This window comes from Hylobates moloch, unplaced genomic scaffold (assembly GCF_009828535.3).
Source record: "Hylobates moloch isolate HMO894 unplaced genomic scaffold, HMol_V3 SCAFFOLD_2, whole genome shotgun sequence".
Taxonomy (NCBI): domain Eukaryota; kingdom Metazoa; phylum Chordata; class Mammalia; order Primates; family Hylobatidae; genus Hylobates; species Hylobates moloch.
In genome coordinates, this window is record NW_026652277.1 from 114,389,594 (window position 1) to 114,408,022 (window position 18,429).

The 18,429-nt window shown below is 38.8% G+C and overlaps 1 non-coding gene and 1 pseudogene across 1 annotated transcript; both read right to left on the reverse strand.

The window, feature by feature from the left end:
- Window positions 1–3,314: 3,314 nt before the first annotated feature.
- On the reverse strand, window positions 3,315–8,174 carry LOC116476780 (small ribosomal subunit protein eS7-like; annotated as a pseudogene).
- Window positions 4,283–4,421, reverse strand: LOC116477037 (U4 spliceosomal RNA). Its single transcript, XR_004250327.1, has one exon. It is a non-coding gene; the product is annotated as a U4 spliceosomal RNA (small nuclear RNA).
- Window positions 8,175–18,429: the final 10,255 nt, after the last annotated feature.

Genomic DNA, 18,429 nt, shown 5'->3' on the forward strand with positions numbered 1-18,429 from the left:
ATGTCAAGCAGTATATGCATAGAAAATCATTTAAGAATAATTATTCAGTTCTTATGCTCAGCTACAATGGCCATTCATTTCCTGGGGGCAGTCTGATGCTGATGTACAAAAGTGCATCCATTCTCCTATGCCCGCACTGTTTCTATTTATAGTGGCTACTAAACAAGGCTGCAGGAACAGAGACCACAGCACAGGAGCCACCTTCCAGTGGCTGTCTGCCTTTACTTCTTGCTATAAGAAATGCCTTTTGTCACATCCTGAGATCAAAAAGCACATTTTATTCCATTATTTGTGATTGTTTTCTGTTGAAAGGTCACAAAATTTCTGATTATGTAAAGAATTATTTTGACCTCCGGGACTTTTTAAACACACACATACACACACATCTAGTTTTGTAGACAGATGAAATTACTCATTACCTTTTTGAAGGAGTTAAAATAGAAAGGAGTTTTCTGACTGTGAAGCACAGCACTTGCCTATTCTTCCTAAAAGTGGCATGTTAATAGGAAAAGCTATCAAAAAGAGCTATTTCTGTTTGGGCATAGAAAATAATCTCTAGACATGTGATGTCATTTCAGATTGATTTCTCTCTCAGTGTTTCTTTGCATATGTTGTTATTACTTTTTAGGAAAGCATACTGAAAAAGAATATATAACAGGACAAAACACTCTCCCATGAGGCTTTGAAACAGATCTTACATAATTAAGTGCCAAGAATAATAATTCGTCTTTTTGTTGTCACACATTCTACTTATCTGAGAAGGCAAAATGGAAAATCAGAAGAGAACAGATCTCAGGGTCCCTGCTTTCTCATGTGTGCTGTTTATTTTATGTTTTTTTTTTCCTTCCTCTCTGAAGTCTTATTTATTTACATGTGCAAACACTGTCAAATCTTTTCCAGTTTTCTCATTCCCAGACAAGCTTCTAGAAAAAAGAGTCTGCTCCCAGTGACTCAGTTTGCTTTCATCATGTTTGGCAGCACCTCTGCCTTCTGCCCTCTGACTCCTGAGCTCCTCGGATCACCAACATAGTGATCACCCACTTATTTGCTAAAGCCAAGGGACCTGTCTACATCCCGTTCCAGTTTGGGCATGCCGAAACACTCCTGGAAATTGTTACTTCCCGATGATCCCCACTTGCCCTTCTCCCAAATCTCTGGTTTGTTATTCTTAATTTCCTTGGAAGCCTCCCTTTTCCTTAAAGATTGGTGTTTCTATTTTTTTCCTCTCTCTCCTCACTCTACGTACTCCTCTTAGATATAGAATGAATTCATTCGCATAGCTTCAAGTTCCACCTGGGTCCTAATGAATCCTATTTGTAGCACAACTTCTGTCCTGTCAATCTTCTTTATCAGACAAATCCTCTTAGATCTAGCCAGTACCTCAAATGCCACATTCCAGAACAGAGTTTAGTATCTTCCTACTGCCCAGGCTGTGCCTTCTCCTGAGCTTCCTCCAATGGATGAAGCAACCTATAGTAATAATAGTAGCTCACATTTATTCAGTATTTATTCTACACCAGGCAGTTTGTTACTTTTCCTTTTTTTCTGACTTTTGTTTTAGGTTTGGGGGTACATGTGCAGGTTTGTTACATGGTAAATTGCGTGCCACTGGGGTTTGGTGTATGAATAATCCAGTTACCGAGGTAGTGAATATAGTACACATCAGTTAGTATTTCAACCCTTGCCTCCCCACTGCCCTCCCTCCTCTAGTAGTCCCTGGTGTCTCTTGTTCTCATCTTTGTGTCCATGTGTACTCAAGAATCATCTATGACAAGCCCACAGCCAACATCATACTGAATGGGAAAAGCTGGAAGCATTCCCCTTGAGAAGCAGAAAAAGACAAGAACGTGCACTCTCACCACTTCTGTATGATTTTCATATGTGCTCTTGCATGTAATGTTCACCACAAGTCTAAAAAGGAGGTACAATTGTTATCCCCATTCTATAAATGGTAACGGGAAGCACAGCATGATTACAGAACCTTGCCAAAGCCACACACAGGGTAACAGACAGTCCAAGGGACTTCAGATTCAGATTCTTAACCACTTTGCCAGACTGTCTCTCTTCCATCTCCTGCTCTCTTCCTCTGATTGATAACATATTTCTTAACCTGATCCTCTCTGCAACAGCCTTAGTTTAGTTTTCATTATTTGTTGCCTTGATTGCTTTAGAAACGCTTCTTTTAAAATTATTTACTATAGCTACTATATAATGGAGCTATACTATAAAGTATATTCTCCATTTTACTTTGGGAATCATCTTCAGAACACCAGTCTGATCACGTTAAACCATAGACCCTCTCTATGACATAGTAGGTCTTTCAAGATTAGATTCCTGTCTACTTACCCCTCCTCTTTCTTTCTTTTGTATTCAAAGATGTCTTAATGATACCAATACATCCACCTGGTTTAAAATATATATATTAGATTGAAGCATAATAAATCACTGATATTTAACCAATTTCAGTCTACTAAATAGCAATTTCATATTCGGCTTATTATTACTGAAGCTTATGATGGAAAACAGTAGCTCCTTCCTTTGTCCCTCTTTAGTGCCAAATATACTCTCCAGAGACAACCATTTTTTATCATTTCAGTTGGTTCCTCATGTTCCCTTCATATTTCTCATACTATGCTAAAAGAGTTTAGGTTTGGCTCTGACAAGCTCAAAGCCATGCCTCAAATAAGAGAAACAGGGTTTTTGAGTTTTTCCTCTTACATAAAAGACTTGCAGTATAAAGAGCCAGACTTCTCCCAGTTCACATTCCACTGCCACTAGAATGTGGCCTCTGTCCTTACGGTCTGAGGTAGAATCTATGTTTTAGAAATCAAGATGGGGAAAATAAACAAAGACAAAAAGGCAAAGGGCACATGGATATGCTGTTCCTTGAAGGATTTCAGGTGCTGTCACTTGAAAGGTGTATATACAACTCATGAGCCAAAACTTCATCCCAGCCTGGAGGGTGGAGAAGTATTGCTTGCACTGGCCAGCCATGTGCCAAAGCCTCCTGTTGGACAAGGGGAGACAGCTTCTTGGCGACCTCTAGAAGTCTCTGCTACATAGGTATATACTTCTCTATCTAGATTTATCAATACTTCAGACTTTATCTTTAAATTTCCATATATGACACGCGTGCATTTAACTTCTATACTCTCACCTCCTCTCTCTTATTTCTTAAATATAGTTAAAAGCTACTTTTAGTTGAATCCATATAATCTGATTCATAAAATATAGCTCGCTGCAAAGAAAAAGTTATCACAACATTATTATTATTTTCTTTTTTTCTTACTGTGAAAATATTTCATTTAGTCATTTTTGTTTACAACTGAAACTCTGGGAATTCAAAATTAACATCCTTGCCCGTGAGCTTCTTATAGACACCAGAAAAAATTTTAACTTTGTGTTCCACATTGTTCTGTTGTGCTTTGTCTAAATGAACCTTTACGAGCAGGTCACCATCCAGTTTCATGCGGATTCTCCTGTTCACAATTTCGCTTGGGAAGACCAAGTCCTCAAGGATTGCATCCTGCACAGCTGTCAGGGCATGGCTCCTGGGATGCTTTTGCTTATTTTTCATACAGCTTTTTCGAGTTGGCTTAGGCAGAATTCTCCTCTGAGTGATAAAGACAACATGCTTCCCACTGAACTTTTTCTCCAATTCGCCACTAGCTGGACTTACATTTTCTGGAAAGATTTCAGTTGAAGAGCGGGAACAAAGATTATGATAGCTTTCTGACCACTACCAACTTTCGTTTCCTTGGCTGCCATAATATTCAGCTCCCTGAGCTGAGCTTTGAGGTCTGAGCTCATCTCCAGCTCCAGAAGAGCCTGGGAGATGCCGGACTTGAACTCGTCCGGCTTCTCGTCGTTGGGCTTCACGATATTGGTGCTGGAACTGAACGTGGCCTTTTCCTTGCTGAGCGCCAGCTTAGGAAGAGGATCAATACATTACTTTTTATAGAGCTTTTTGTTCACTATTGTGTCAACTTTTAAAAAATTCTTATTTTTTTGCTTGCCTAATTTTCATTTAAATGTTGTTAATACTTTCCTTCATCTCTAAGTTACCACCGACAATTTCATCCATTCTGTTGGATCTACTTTTTTTCTGGATGGAGCTCTGCATCATGGGGGCCTTCATTCTCCTGCTCTGAACAAGGATGGTTGCTCTCTAGGCCCTCTGAATGGTTTTCAGCCAGGCACTTCTTTCGCTATTCTCCTTTGTTAGAGACATGGTTCCCTAGATTCTATGTTTGCCTCTTTGTTTTTCTTTTTTAAATCTTGGTCACTAGAGACTGTCAAAAATTGCCAATACCAACTATGTTTCAAGTTGTTATGGTGGGATATTGGGAAACGTTATCAATTAGCAATAATCGCACCCGGAATAAACCTCACTGGCTACCATACTCCCACTGTGCAAAGCTTATGCTTTCCTCTTACTTGATTTATTCCCGTATTTTGCTGAAACACATCCTCCATTAATCACTTAACAAAGGTTGCATGAGGAGGTCTTCATCTGTTCTTTTCATTGTTAGGTATCAAGTTCTCAGTAAGATACATAAAGATAGATAGATGATAGATGATAGACCAATAGACAGACAGAGGGTGGCTGGATGGATAGAAGATAGATAGATAGATAGATAGATAGATAGATAGATAGATAGATAGATAGATAGATAGATAGATAGATAGAGTGAGCTTTTCCTCAGAATTTTGAAAACCATCTTCTACTCTTTCATTGTTCCTAGACTTTCTCTGAGATGTCGGGGGTGCTATTCTGATTCCTAGTCCTTTACATGTGTCTTTTTTTCCTAACACTCAGAAGGTATTTATATCTGTGTTTTGAAATTTTCTTTATGTCTGTGCTCTGCAGTTTCACTGTGAAGTATCCTCGTGTGGGTTGTTTCCATTCTTGGCACTGGCAACTTGGTAAGGCTTCTGCATCTGGATATTAATATACTTCAATTCTAAAATATTTTACTGTATTTCATTTTTATCATTTCCTTTCTTCCATTTTCATTATTTTTTCTTTCTTTTTGGAGCTTAGTCAGATGTGGAACTTCCTATATTTATCTTCTAAGTATCTTCGTTTTTCTAGTATTTTCCACCTCTGTTTTATTTATTCATTTTTTCTTTTTTGAGACAGAGTCTCACTCTGTTGCCAGGCTGGCATGCAGTGGCATGATCTCAGTTCACGGCAACCTCTGCCTCCCAGGTTCAAGTGATTCTCCTGCCTCAGCTTCCCAAGTAGCTGGGACTGCAGGCACATGCCACCACGCCTGGATAATTTTTTGTATTTTTAGTAGAATCAGGGTTTCACCGTGTTAGCCAGGATGGTCTTGATCTCTTGACCTCATGATCCGCCCGCCTCGGCCTCCCAAAGTGCTGGGATTACAAGTGTGAGCCACAGTGCCCAGCCTTCCACCTCTGTTTTTTGTTTTTTAATTGAGACAGTCTCTCTCTTTCACCCAGGCTGGAGTACAGTGGTGTGATCTCAGCTCATTGCAACCTCCACCTCCACCTCCATGATTCTCATGCCTCAGCCTCCTGAGTAGCTGGGACTGCAGGTGTGCACCACCACACCCAACTAATTTTTTTTTTTTTTAAGTAGAGATGGGGTTTTGTCATGTTGGCCAGGCTAATCTCAAACTCCTGACCTCAGGTGATCCACCCACCTTAGCCTCCCAAAGTGCTAGGATTACAGGTGTGAGCCACCATGCCTGGCCTCCACCTCTGTTTTTATTGTATTTTGAGAAATGTTCTTGACTTTATGTTCCAAACCTTCTTTTTTATAATTCTAGCCACCTGATTTTTTAACTTACCTGTATGTTAATTTTTAAAGTTGTTTTCTGGGACTTTTTAATAGTTACAACATGTTCTCACAAACCTTAAAGTTTTAGTTGGAGCTGTGAAATTTTTATTTGGGAGAGGTTAATTCTGATTTATGCATTGTTTTGCTCTGGGCACTTTCTCTGTATGTTTATTTTATTTGTTTGTCTTTAGCTTTACTTTTATGCCAAGAGATCTTTGGTTTGAGTACATATTAAAAATAAAAGCTTAAAAAGCTAACAGGCAGCTTTCTAATACGGATGAAGTATGTCAATTCACATGTTTCACTTTGGATTGACCCGGTGGGAGCTACATTTTCACTGGTGATTTCTAAACATCAATATGTGAAGAACTTTTCCCTGAAGCCATTCTATTTTCCAGAAGAGTTCTCCAGTCTCCTGACTGGAATATGTGCAACGAAGGCTGGATGGGAACAAAGGAATAGCGATCAACCATCCTTGAGTGCAGCTCTTCAATCAATATTCCTAAATTTTCCCTTAATCTCAAGTATTCACTATTTAATTACTATAGAAAAAGAACCTACAATCTTTTGTCTGAAAGCTACAAATCTAGTTATTGGTTCAACTAGTTATTGGATAGAAATAAGAGCTGAGATTCCAGTTCCATATTCAGATGTGTAAGCCATTCCCTTGTTTGTACCGTTTTTATTTCTGGACTTTACTTCCCATATTCTGAAATATATACCATCCTGACCCTTTGTACATTTGGAGGGACCAAAAAAAAAAGCCCTTTTTCTTCTGTATAAGCTTCTACTCTGATAAGTACATAGTTTTTATCCTATCCAGAACTCATACTTAACTGACATTCACCAGGTTAGCCATGACAGTTCATGAAACAGAAATACTATTGTCCTTCTTGGTTATTAGCTACCTCTCCAGAATCCCTCGCACACCACTCCCCCGCCCACCACATCCTCTCCCTGAGAAACCCCCTTTTCACATGCACCCACACGACTCTTCACAGGAAGCAGATGGTGCACAGAAAATGGGAGCACTGAAGGATTTAATGAAGAGACCATTTACAGCAGCATGAAGAGGGTTAAGGGAAACCAACAAACAAGGGATGGGACAAGACACCAGAATCATCAAGATTAGAAAGCTATTACCTCCTCTAAGCCTGAAGAGGCAAGAAAGGAAACTGTTGGTGCAGCCAAGCAGAGCTACAGCTATAGAATGGATTACCCTACAAAAACTGTGGTCCTAGGTAGAGGATAGCAGGCACACAAATCCATGGCTCAGCAGAGAAAGAACCAAAAGAATAATGATCCTGATACCCCTGATACCTCCTTTAGCTGAACCACCAGGCAGTCAAAAGGCAAGGGAGTCCTCTCAGCTCTAAAATTTAGTGGAGAGTACATCTAGATAAGCCAAGGGGTGACAGAGACTGTGCAGCACACAACTGGCTCAGCAGAGGGTCTCCAGGAAACTCTTCTGCATGACAACAGGCAGTTCTTTCTGATTGCTTGGGCCCTGCATCGTATTTATTTTTAAATATTTTAAATAACATTTCTGCTTCTATGAACTTCCTAAATTCACAAAGTATAACAATCTTTCATCTATTAACATCCCCTCTCTCATTCCCTTTTTCTCTGTGGATTTACACCGACTGTACATGGGAGTCGGAGGAAAGGGGAAGTGATTTATTTCATTTTAATGGAGTCTCAGGAGGCAGGAGCAATAATTGCCTGTGAACAACCTGGCATCTTATCCAGTCAAAACACTACTGTTTCCCTTGATTCAACTGCTTCATCTGTTTGTAGATCTTTATAAATGCTATGCCATCTCACACCACCAAGGCATTTTTCATCTAACTAGAATAACCCTCATTTACCTAGATAACTCTAAATCTTCCTATAGGTCAGCTCAAAAATCACCTCCCCTAGGGAGCCCTGCCTGGCCCTTCCCCAATCCATCCTAAGTGCCCTCCTGTGTGCTTTTATAGCACTGTGTGCTTACCACTATTGCCACACTTTTCCCATTTTGCTGCAATTGTCTATGTCTACTCTTCAATGAACTATTAGCAGAAATAGCATATCTATGTTCAGTGGTTCTCAATCTTATCAGACCAAGCCCTCCTATTTATAAGTATATTTAGTCCTTTTACTCTCCTAAAATGAAATCCATAGTTAATATATCCTACATAAAAACATGCTCAAAATATTAAGAGGCCTGATGGCTTTTGCAGTAAGAGTGTAGCACAGATACCTGACATTCACCTTCTTGGGCCAGAAGCCAGGGCTGCATCTCTGAGGCCAACTGCAGTACCCAGAGAAGATCAGCACATTCTGCCCTGGCTTCAGAAGGAGGACTCACCAACACCTTGTGCATGTTCAGCATGCAGTGCCTTCAACAGAAGAGTTTTCTTTGCTGGCAGCCAAACATGTATCCTGCAGAGGTGTTTGGAGGAGTTACTGTGGTACTATGTTATATATACGATTTATCCACAGATGCTAAGTAATTGTCTCCAAGGGAGTAAAAATCTGGAATGCCAATGGATCTCAAAATCTTTTTGGGCAGTCTCAGATTCCCCACCAGGCGATGCATATTTGGAACCAGCTTATGGAAGACATCAGTGGAGACATTGGAGACAGAATGCAAAGGAACTAATCCTGATTATTCAGGTTAAGGAGTAGACCAACTGCCAAAAGTTATTGACACAATGAAAACCAACCACAATGACAAAAGAATCATCAAGTGTGCTTAGAACTCAAAAAAATCTCCCTTTGATCGCTCTGGTGTCATGTCAGTTGCCAGTTTAATGGTGGGTAGTGAACTTTACCAGGGGTCAGGACACGTGGGGCCCTGGTGCTTTTTAGCATCACATGATCCCATACATCACAGACCTGAAGCCAAGTGACTGTACATATTTTGGAAGATGCTCATATACACCTAAATCTCATTGAACCACTGAAAATTAATTAGACATTTCTACAAGTTCAGAACATTCAAAAAGTTAAGATAATTAGTGATGTTAAAGCTGAAGATATTCAGATTAAAGGTCATAGCATTCATCTAACTATTAAAATTAGAAATGTTTGTCTGAAATGCCTTTGCATATTTTCAGGGTTTCATCAGTCTTTTGGAGATGGTCTGACTGCCCCAGTGAGTTTTTTATTTGTGCTTCAAATGAAAAAAGAACTAGGTCAAAATCCCATTAGTATCCTATCAGTTACTATGCATCGTTAAGAACAGCTTCCACTGGGGATAATTCTTTTATTAAAAAAGGCTCACCTTTTCAGAAAAACAATACCATTAATGTGATTAAGAATGTATAAAAATTCTAGCAGTATGTAAAAGATAGTTTATATACCCTTAAAAAATGCATGCATTTCAAACCTACATCTGTATGTAGAAGGTGAGTGAATTTCAAGTGTTGTATAAACAATATCACTATAGCAGTATTTAAATATGATCAACCACAATATACAATGTAGCTATAGTCTTTTGAAATGTTTTATATATTTCTATAAATATTATAAATCAGCATTCTGTTCTCAAATAAATCAACAAAATGCCCTCAGTATAGTATAAGAGCAATAAGAAAATTATGTATAACAAATGAGACTAAATCATTGATGAAGACAAGTCTTAAATTAGTCAGATGTTTGCAACTATATGAAGAATCACATTGAATATAGTAACTCCTAATGCAGTTATAGGTATGTGACCTAAGAGAGTCAAATACTATATCACAAATAGCCTTTCCAGAAGGATGAATAACCTCGGTAAGTTCTGAACAAAGCAAAGGGTAATCTTATTGTGATTTACTTAGTATATTTGCATTCTTGAAAAAAATCAGCATATTTGAGTTAAATGGAGTTAGACTCTGGACTCAAATAACTACAAAAACAAATCTTTCATCTATTGTCTCTAGACACATTTTAATCTTTTTGAAATTAGAAAATTCATCTTATAGTCAATGGCTTCTTACAGTCTCTTTCAATCAGGTTGCAGCCAAGATGAAGAAACTTGATTAGTTGTTCATATTCTCATCACTTCAATTGGGTTATCTGCTTTGCAGGTATTACATGTGTTGAGTTTAATTGCTACATAAAATGTCATTTAAAGAGATTATATTATGAATCAGCATCAATACAAATAATTATTCACAAGCGTGGAAGCAGGAAAGTGGACATCATTTTGAAATTACAAAGTATTCGTTGTTGGAAGAATAACTATCATTCAATATTTTTTCCCAGAGGAACCTCGAACTGCTAGAACACATTTTTTTTTTTTTTGAGACGGAGTCTCGCTCTGTCACCCAGGCTGGAGTGCAGTGGCGTGATCTCGGCTCACTGTAAGCTCCATCTCCCGGGTTCATGCCATCCTCCTGCTTCAGCCTCCCGAGTAGCTGGAACTACAGGCACCCGCCACCACGACTGGCTAATTTTTTTTTGTATTTTTAGTAGAGACGGGGTTTCACAGTGTTAGCCAGGATGGTCTCAATCTCCTGACCTTGTGATCCACCCGCCTTGGCCTCCCAAAGTGCTGGGATTACAGGCGTGAGCCACCACACCTGGCCAAGCACATTTTTTTAATTAAAAAAAGAAGACACCATGAATAAATGTCTTACATTTTCATAATGAAATATATGCAAAAATTAACTATCATATGCCATTCACTGCAACAGAAGGCAGAAGAATTTGTAGATCCATCTGAGTAATGAAAAGGAGGAGAATTTGTAGGTTGCTCAGAGTAGTTAAAAGAAATTTCAGAAGAGCAAGAGGTGTTGAGACTGATGCGTGTGTTGTGCAGAACTATACTGAAGGAATTGTGTCATAGTATAATTTGCAGTGTTCTTCCTTCTCAGTTATATATAAAATTATAGTACATCTTAAAATCAACGATATCTTATATTGAGTGAAATATGGCACTTAAACATCTTGCAAAATATTTCAAAATCCTGTAGAACTTGGAATAATTCTTCATTGTGAAGGACTATCCTACAAATTGTAAGATACCTAGAATGTTTGGCTCCTGGCCACCAAATATCATGATAGACAGAAAAAGGAAAATCAAATAAATTGCAAAACACAACTGAGGATGGGAGTGGGAGTTGAGTACTGCTTCTGTTAGAAATTACTATCCTAGAGCTTATCCCAGGAACTAGTACATAATAGGTGTACAATAAGTACTTTTTGAAGGATGATTAATTAATTACTAAACTTTAAAATTTCCCAATAGGTTAAATATTGCTTGCTCAGTCACTGACCATTGTTTGAAAGTGGATCATTTGATTATTCATATTGTGGGCTTTAGTTCTCTAGCGTAAAATTTTTGCCCTCCATTTAATAGTGCATTGTTTTAGCAACTGAGATCATGGTATGATTCATTTTATTATTCACTCACACACACATTCAACAAATACTGATTAACAGTTTACCATGAACCAGACATTGTACTAAATACTGTGAAAACAATGTAAAATAATGTACATATAGACTGTTCCCTTGCTTAGCTTACAATGTCAAAGGCAGGAAATTTATAAAGCAATAACAATAAAATGAGACAAGTACTCTAGAAGAGAGAAGGGGGTAGAAATAAGATTCACTTGAGTTTTAGTCATACTAATTCATTTTGCCAGTGGTAGATACATTCCTATTTGGGATGCAGATAGCACTGTAACTTCAGTGTCTCTGGAGGCTACTATAAAAATCCCATTTCTGTGAGTCTTTAGCTCAGTAGAGAAAATGATTGACAGCACGACTGTGGGTATGGCATTTTCGCTTTATATTGATAATAATGAGGGATACTTTAAATGACAAATATTGAAATGAGAATGTCTATTCAAGATTTTAGCCCACATTTATTTTCTCAAAAGCTCTACAATTTCAGTCTCAAAATGGGCCCAGTAGAAGTGCTCAGCAGTGTGCTTTGAAGAGCTGTCCAGCAAAATATGTCCTAAACATTCTTCAGACTGAACACGAAGTGACCAACTAGATGCAGTCCCAAAAATGCCACTCCTACTGAGAGAGACAGAATTATCGAGTAAACCACCATAATTTGGGCAGATCTTCAGAGAGAAAATGCTGAGAGTGGATGGAGAAGTGATGCAGGAACCAAGGTGGAAGAGGGATGGAGCTGGGAATCCTGTGTAGGATACCTGAATGCCAGGGCTAGTTCCAGCTCCAATTGGCTTCTGAGAAAGGGGTGAGTGAGGGAACTGAGGGACAGCTGAATTTTGCTGCAGACCTCTGGAATCCTAGCTACAGGGGACTCTGTATGCCCATGGACATGGACTTCTAGTGGGGGATCTCCCTAGAGAGCGTGCAGAGACAGGCCATTTGACGGCATGGAGCCTGGGAGCTTTTGTACACTGGGCTCTCCAGCAGAGAGTGAGGACAGAGGCCCATCCACCAGGGCTCGCCATTCTCCTCCAGGAGGTGCAGGCCCCAGCTGACCTCTAAGCCAGGAGAGTGGGGGCCAGCTTCACCCCAGGACTGGGGGCATCTGCTCTGCAAGCTCTTCTGCCCACTGTTCCCTCACAGGGTCTATGCCTAGCTTCCCTGCAGGAGTGGGCGCACAGTGCAGCCCCTGCAGCACACACTTAGTGAGTCGCTGTACTTGAGTACTTTCCTGAGGACCCTGGAACACACTGGATCCCTCACCACTACCATAACCCAGATCCAAGCCAGCATCCCAGTGCCCCCAGGACTGTAGCAGGCAGCTCAAGAGTACAAGGCCAAGATCTGTGGCTGGCACTCAAGTGGAGAAGGAGCCCCCATCCTCAGAACGCTGAGAAGGGTGAGATGCATGGGTTCCTGGGACAGAGAGGAAACAGAGTGTGCCTTCCTCCTCAAAGCCATTTCAGAGACTATGTTCATATCTCCCTACCACAGCCTCTGCCCAAGGGGGCCCCACCACATGAAGCACCTAACAAAAAAATGTGGGTACAGCACCAGCCATTAGAGGGGCTCCCAAGGCCCAAGAGTGGACTGGTGAGGGGGCTGTCTCTCTCCCCTGCCACCACAGAGCATGCCTGTGATACAAGGTAGGACACAAAAGAGTCACATTACTGGGTATTAGCTTAGCTACTGGCCATTATTCTTAAGTGCCATCTACTGGATTCCAGCCCAACCTACAACACCAAAAGTTTATCCCACTAATATATACACCTGTAGAACCAAGGGCAAGAAATGACCCAAATATAAAGTTCCTTTACAGAGCCCTGGCCATCTAGAAGCATCCAGAAATGAAGCCAACTGAATATACTCAACTTAAACCGCAGTTAAAGGAACACCAATTCTCCCAGATAAGAAAGAATCAGCACAAGAAATTTCAGACAATCTAAAAAGCCAGAGTGTCCCCTTACCTCCAAATAAGTCCACTAGCTCCCCAGCAATGGTTCTTAACCATTCTAAAATGGCTGAAATGACAGGCATAAAATTCAAATGCCGGTTGGCAAGGAAAGTCATCAAGATTCAGGAGAAAGTTGAAACCAATCAAAAGAATCCATAGAATCCAGTAAGATGATCCAAGAGCTGAAACACAAAATAGCCATCATTTTTTATTTATTTATTTTTGAGACAGGGTCTCACTCTGTCACCCAGGCTGGAGTGTGGTCACACAATCAGGGCTCACTGCATCCTCAACCTGCCAGGCTCAGGTACACGTGACCGCACCCAGTTGATTTTTTGTATTGTTTTGTAGAGAAAGGATTTTGCCATGTTATTCAGGCTACAAAACAACAATCTTAAGAAAGAACCAAACTGAACTTCTAGAGCTGAAAAACTCACTATAATAATCTCATAATACAATTGGAAGTATTAACAACAGAATAGACCATACTGAAGAAAGAATCTAGAGCTTGAAGACTGGTTCTTTGAGTCAACTCAGTCAGACAAAAATAATGAGAAAGGAATTAAGAAGAATGAACAAAACCTCTGAGAAATATAAGATTATGTAAGGAGACCAAATCTATGACTCACTAGCATTCCTGAGCAAGAAGGAGAGAGAATAAGCAACTTGGAAAATATACTTGAGGATACAGTTTGTGAAAATTTCCCTCATGTCACTAAGAGATTGACAGGCAAATCCAAGAAATACAGAGAACCCCAGCTAGATATTATACAAGAGGACCAATCCCCAAGGCGCATAGTCATCAGATTCACTGAAGTCATCACAGAAGAAAAAACCTTAAAGGCAGCTAGAGAGAAAGGTCAAGCTATGTACAGGTAGCCCCATTAGGCTAGTACTAGACCTCTCAGCAGAAACCTTACAAGCCAAAAGATATTGGGGGCCTATTTTCAGTGTCCTTAGAGAAAAGAAATTCCAACCAAGAATTTCATATCCTGCCAAACTAAGCTTCATAAGTGAAAGAGAAATGAAATCCTTCCCAAATAAGCAAATGCTGAGGGAATATGTTTCAACTAGACCAGCCTTATAAGAGGTTCTGAAGGGAGTGCTAAACATGAAACCAAAAGAACACCTGCTATCACAAAAATACACTTATGCACATAGCCCACAGGCACTATAAAGCAACTAGACAATCAAGTCTACATAACAGCCAGTTAACAACACGGTGACAGGATCAAAATCACACATATCAATAGTAACCTTGAATGTAAATTGGCTAAACATCCCATTTAAAAGACGCAGAGTGGCAATCTTGGTAAACAGAAATGACTCAGCCATCTGTTGTTCAAGAGACTCATCTCACATGTAATGACACCCACATGCTCAAAATAAAAGGATAGAAAAAGGTTTACCATGCAAATGGAAAACAAAAGAGAGCAGCAGTAACTATTCTTATATCAGAAAAAAAAAACAAGCTTTAAACCAATAAAAATTAAGAAGGACAATGAAGGGTATTACATAACTATAAAGGGTACAATCCAACGAGAAGCCTTAACTATCCTAAATATATATGCACCTAACAATTGACTACCCAGATTCATAAAACAAGTTCTTCTTGACCTAAAAAAAAGGCCTAGCCAAAAATACAATAACAGTGGGAGACTTCAACCCACTGACAGCATCAGACAGATCATCAAGGCAGAAAACTAACAAAGAAATTCTGGATTTAAACTCAACATTTGACTAATTGAACCTAATAGACATCTACAGAACACTCCACCCAACAACCACAGAATATACATTCTCATCTGCACACAGAATGTATTCTAAGATCAACCACCTGCTTGATCATAAAGAAAATCTCAGTAAATTAAAAAACTTGAAATCGTAGCAAGCATATTCGTGGACCACAGTAAAATAAAAATAGAATTCAATATCAAGATTTCTCAAAACTACACAAATACACAGAAATTAAACAATTTGATTTTAAATAACTTGTGTGTGAGCATTGAATTTAAGTCAGAAATCAAAAAATTCTTTGAAATTAATGAAAATAGGGACACAACTTAACAAAATCCCTGGGATGCACCCAAAGCAATGTTAGGAGGAAAATTTATACCCCTCAAGACTTTCAGCAAGAAGTTAGAAAGATCTCAAATTAACTAACTTTGAGCCTAAACAAACTAGAAAAAAAAAAAGAGAAAACCAACCCCAAAGCTAGCCTAAGAAAATAAATAACTAAAATTAGAGAAAAACATAATGAAGTTAAGATGGAAAAATCCATACAAAAGATCTATGAGGGCAAGTATGGTGGCTCATGCCTGTAATCCCAGCACTTTGGGTGGCTGAGGTGGGAGGATGGCTTAAAACCAGGAGTTTGAGACCAGCTTGGGCAACACAGCAAGACTCCAACACTATGAAAAGAAAAAAATAAATTTAAATTAAAAAGATCAATAAAGCCATAAATAGGTTCTTCAGAAATATAAACAGGACTGATAGACTGCTAGCTGGATTAACAAAGACAAAAAAGAGAGAGAGAAGATCCAAATAAGTACAATCAGAAATTACAAAAATGACATTACAACTGACCCCTCAGAAATACAAAAGATCCTCAGAGAATACTATTCAACTTCTTGCACACAAATTAGAAAACCTTGAGAAAATGGATAAATTCCTGGAAACACACAACCTTGTAAGAATGAATGAGGAAGAGATTGAAACTCTGAATAGACCAGTATCAAGCTCTGAAATTGAATCAGTAATAAAGAACCTACCAACCAAAAAAAGCCCTGGACCAGAAGGATTCACAGCCTAATTCTACCAGATTCACAAAGAATAACTGTTAACGATCCTACTTAATCTGTTCCCAAAAAATTGAGGAGAGACTCCTCCCTAACTGAAGCCAGCTTCAGCTAAATACCAAAATCTAGCAGAGACACAACACAGAAAGAAAACTTCAGGAAAATATCCCTGAGGAACATAGATTAAAAATTACCTCAACAAAACACTAGCAAAGCAAATCCAGCAGCACATCAAAAAGTTAGTTCACCATGATCATGTAAGCTTTATTCCTGGGATGCAAGGTTGGTTCAATATACACAAATCAATAAATGTGATTCACCACATAAATACAATTAAAAGCAAAAAGCATATAATCATCTTGATAGATGCAGAAAAACCTTTTAGTAAAATCCAGTATCTCTTCGTGAAAAAAACTCTCAACAAACGAGGCATTGAAGGAACATACCTCAAATAATAAGAGCTGTCTATGACAAACTCACAGCCAAAATCATATTGAAAAGGCTAAACCTAGAACCATTCCCCTTGAGAACTAGAACAAGGCAAGGATACCCACTTTCACCACTCCTATTCATCACAATACTGGAAGTCCTAGAGAGAACAATTAGACAAGAGAAAGAAATAAAAAGTAACCAAATAGGAAAAGGAGAAGTCAAACTATCTCTCTTTGCTGATGATATTATTCTATACTTAGAAAACCCCAAAGACTCTGCCAAAAGGCTACCAGAACTGATAAACGATTTTAGCAAGGTTTCAGAATACAAACTCAATGTACAAAAATCAGTAGCATTTCTGTAGAATGATAAAATCCAGGCTGAGAGTCAAATCCAGAACACGGTCTCCTTTTTTTTCTTTTTTTTTGAGATGGAGTCTCGCTCTGTCGCCCAGGCTGGAGTGCAGTGACCTGATCTCAGCTCACTGCAAGCTCCACCTCCCAGGCTCACGCCATTCTCCTGCCTCAGCCTCCTGAGTATCGGGGACTACAGGCACCCGCCACCACGCCTGGCTAATTTTTTTGTATTTTTTGGTGGAGACAGGGTTTCACCGTGTTAGCTAGGATGGTCTTGATACCCTGACCTTGTGATCTGCACACCTCGGCCTCCCAAAGTGCTGGGATTACAGGCATGAGCCACTGCACCCAGCCCAGAACACAGTCTCTTTTACAATAGCCACAAACAAAATGAAATACCTAGGAATACAGCTTACCAAGGAGGTGAAAGATCCATATAGGGAGAACTACAAAACACTACTGAAAAAAATGACATGTGACACAAATAAATGGGAAAAAATGCAATGCTCATGGATTGGAAGAATAAATATCACTAAAATGGCCATACTGCCCAAAGCATTTCACAGACTCAATAATCTTCCTATCAAACTACCAATGAAATTCTTCACAGAATTAGAAAAAACTTTTAAAATTCATGTGGAACCAAAAAAGAGCTCAAATAGACAAGGTAATCCTAAGCAAAAAGAGCAAAGCTGGAGGCATCACATTACCCAACTTCAAACTATACTACAAAGCTACAGTAACCAAAAGAGCAAGGTACTATTACAAAAACAGACACAGACTAATGAAACAAAATAGAGAGCCCAGAAATAATGTCACACATCTACAACCATCTGATCTTCAACACAGTCAACAAAATTAATGGGGAAAGGATTCCCTATTAAATAAATGGTGCTGCGATAGCTGCCTAGCCATATGAAGAAGAATGAAACTAGACCCTTACATTTCACCATGTACCAAAATTAAAGCAAGATAGATTAAATACTTAAATGTAAGACCTTGAACTGTAAAAATCTTAGGTGAAAACATAGGAAATACTGCTCTTGACGTCGGTCTTGGCAAAGGATTTTTGGCCAATTCTCCAAAAGCAATTGCAACAACAACAAAAAAATGCAGTTGACAAATGATACCTAATTAAACTCAAGAACTGAAATTTGAGAAACTAGTTCATGAGAAACTAACTAATTCATGAGAAATTTTAGTTCTTTAATTTAATTAGGTCCCATTTGCCAATTTCATTTTTTTTTTGGAATTGCTTTTGGGGAATTAGTTCCTCAAATTTCAGTTCTTTCATTAGGTCCCATTTGTCAATTTCATTTTGTTGCAAAGGACCTAATTAAACTAAAGAACTGAAATTTAACATTTATTCTGCATGGCAAAATAAACCATCAATAGAATAAACAGACCACCTACAGAATGGGAGAAAATATTTACAAACTATACAAAGGTCCAATAATATCCAGAACCTATAAGGAACTTAAATCAACAAGAAAAAATAATCACTAAAAAATGTGCAGAGAACATGAACAGACACTTCTCAGAGAAAACATACAATAGCCAACAAACATATTACAAAATGCTCGTCATCACTAATCATCAGAGAAATGCAAATCAAAACCACCATGAGATACCATCTCATACCAGTCAAAATAGCTATATTAAAAAGTCAAAAAACAACCAATGCTTATACACTGTTGG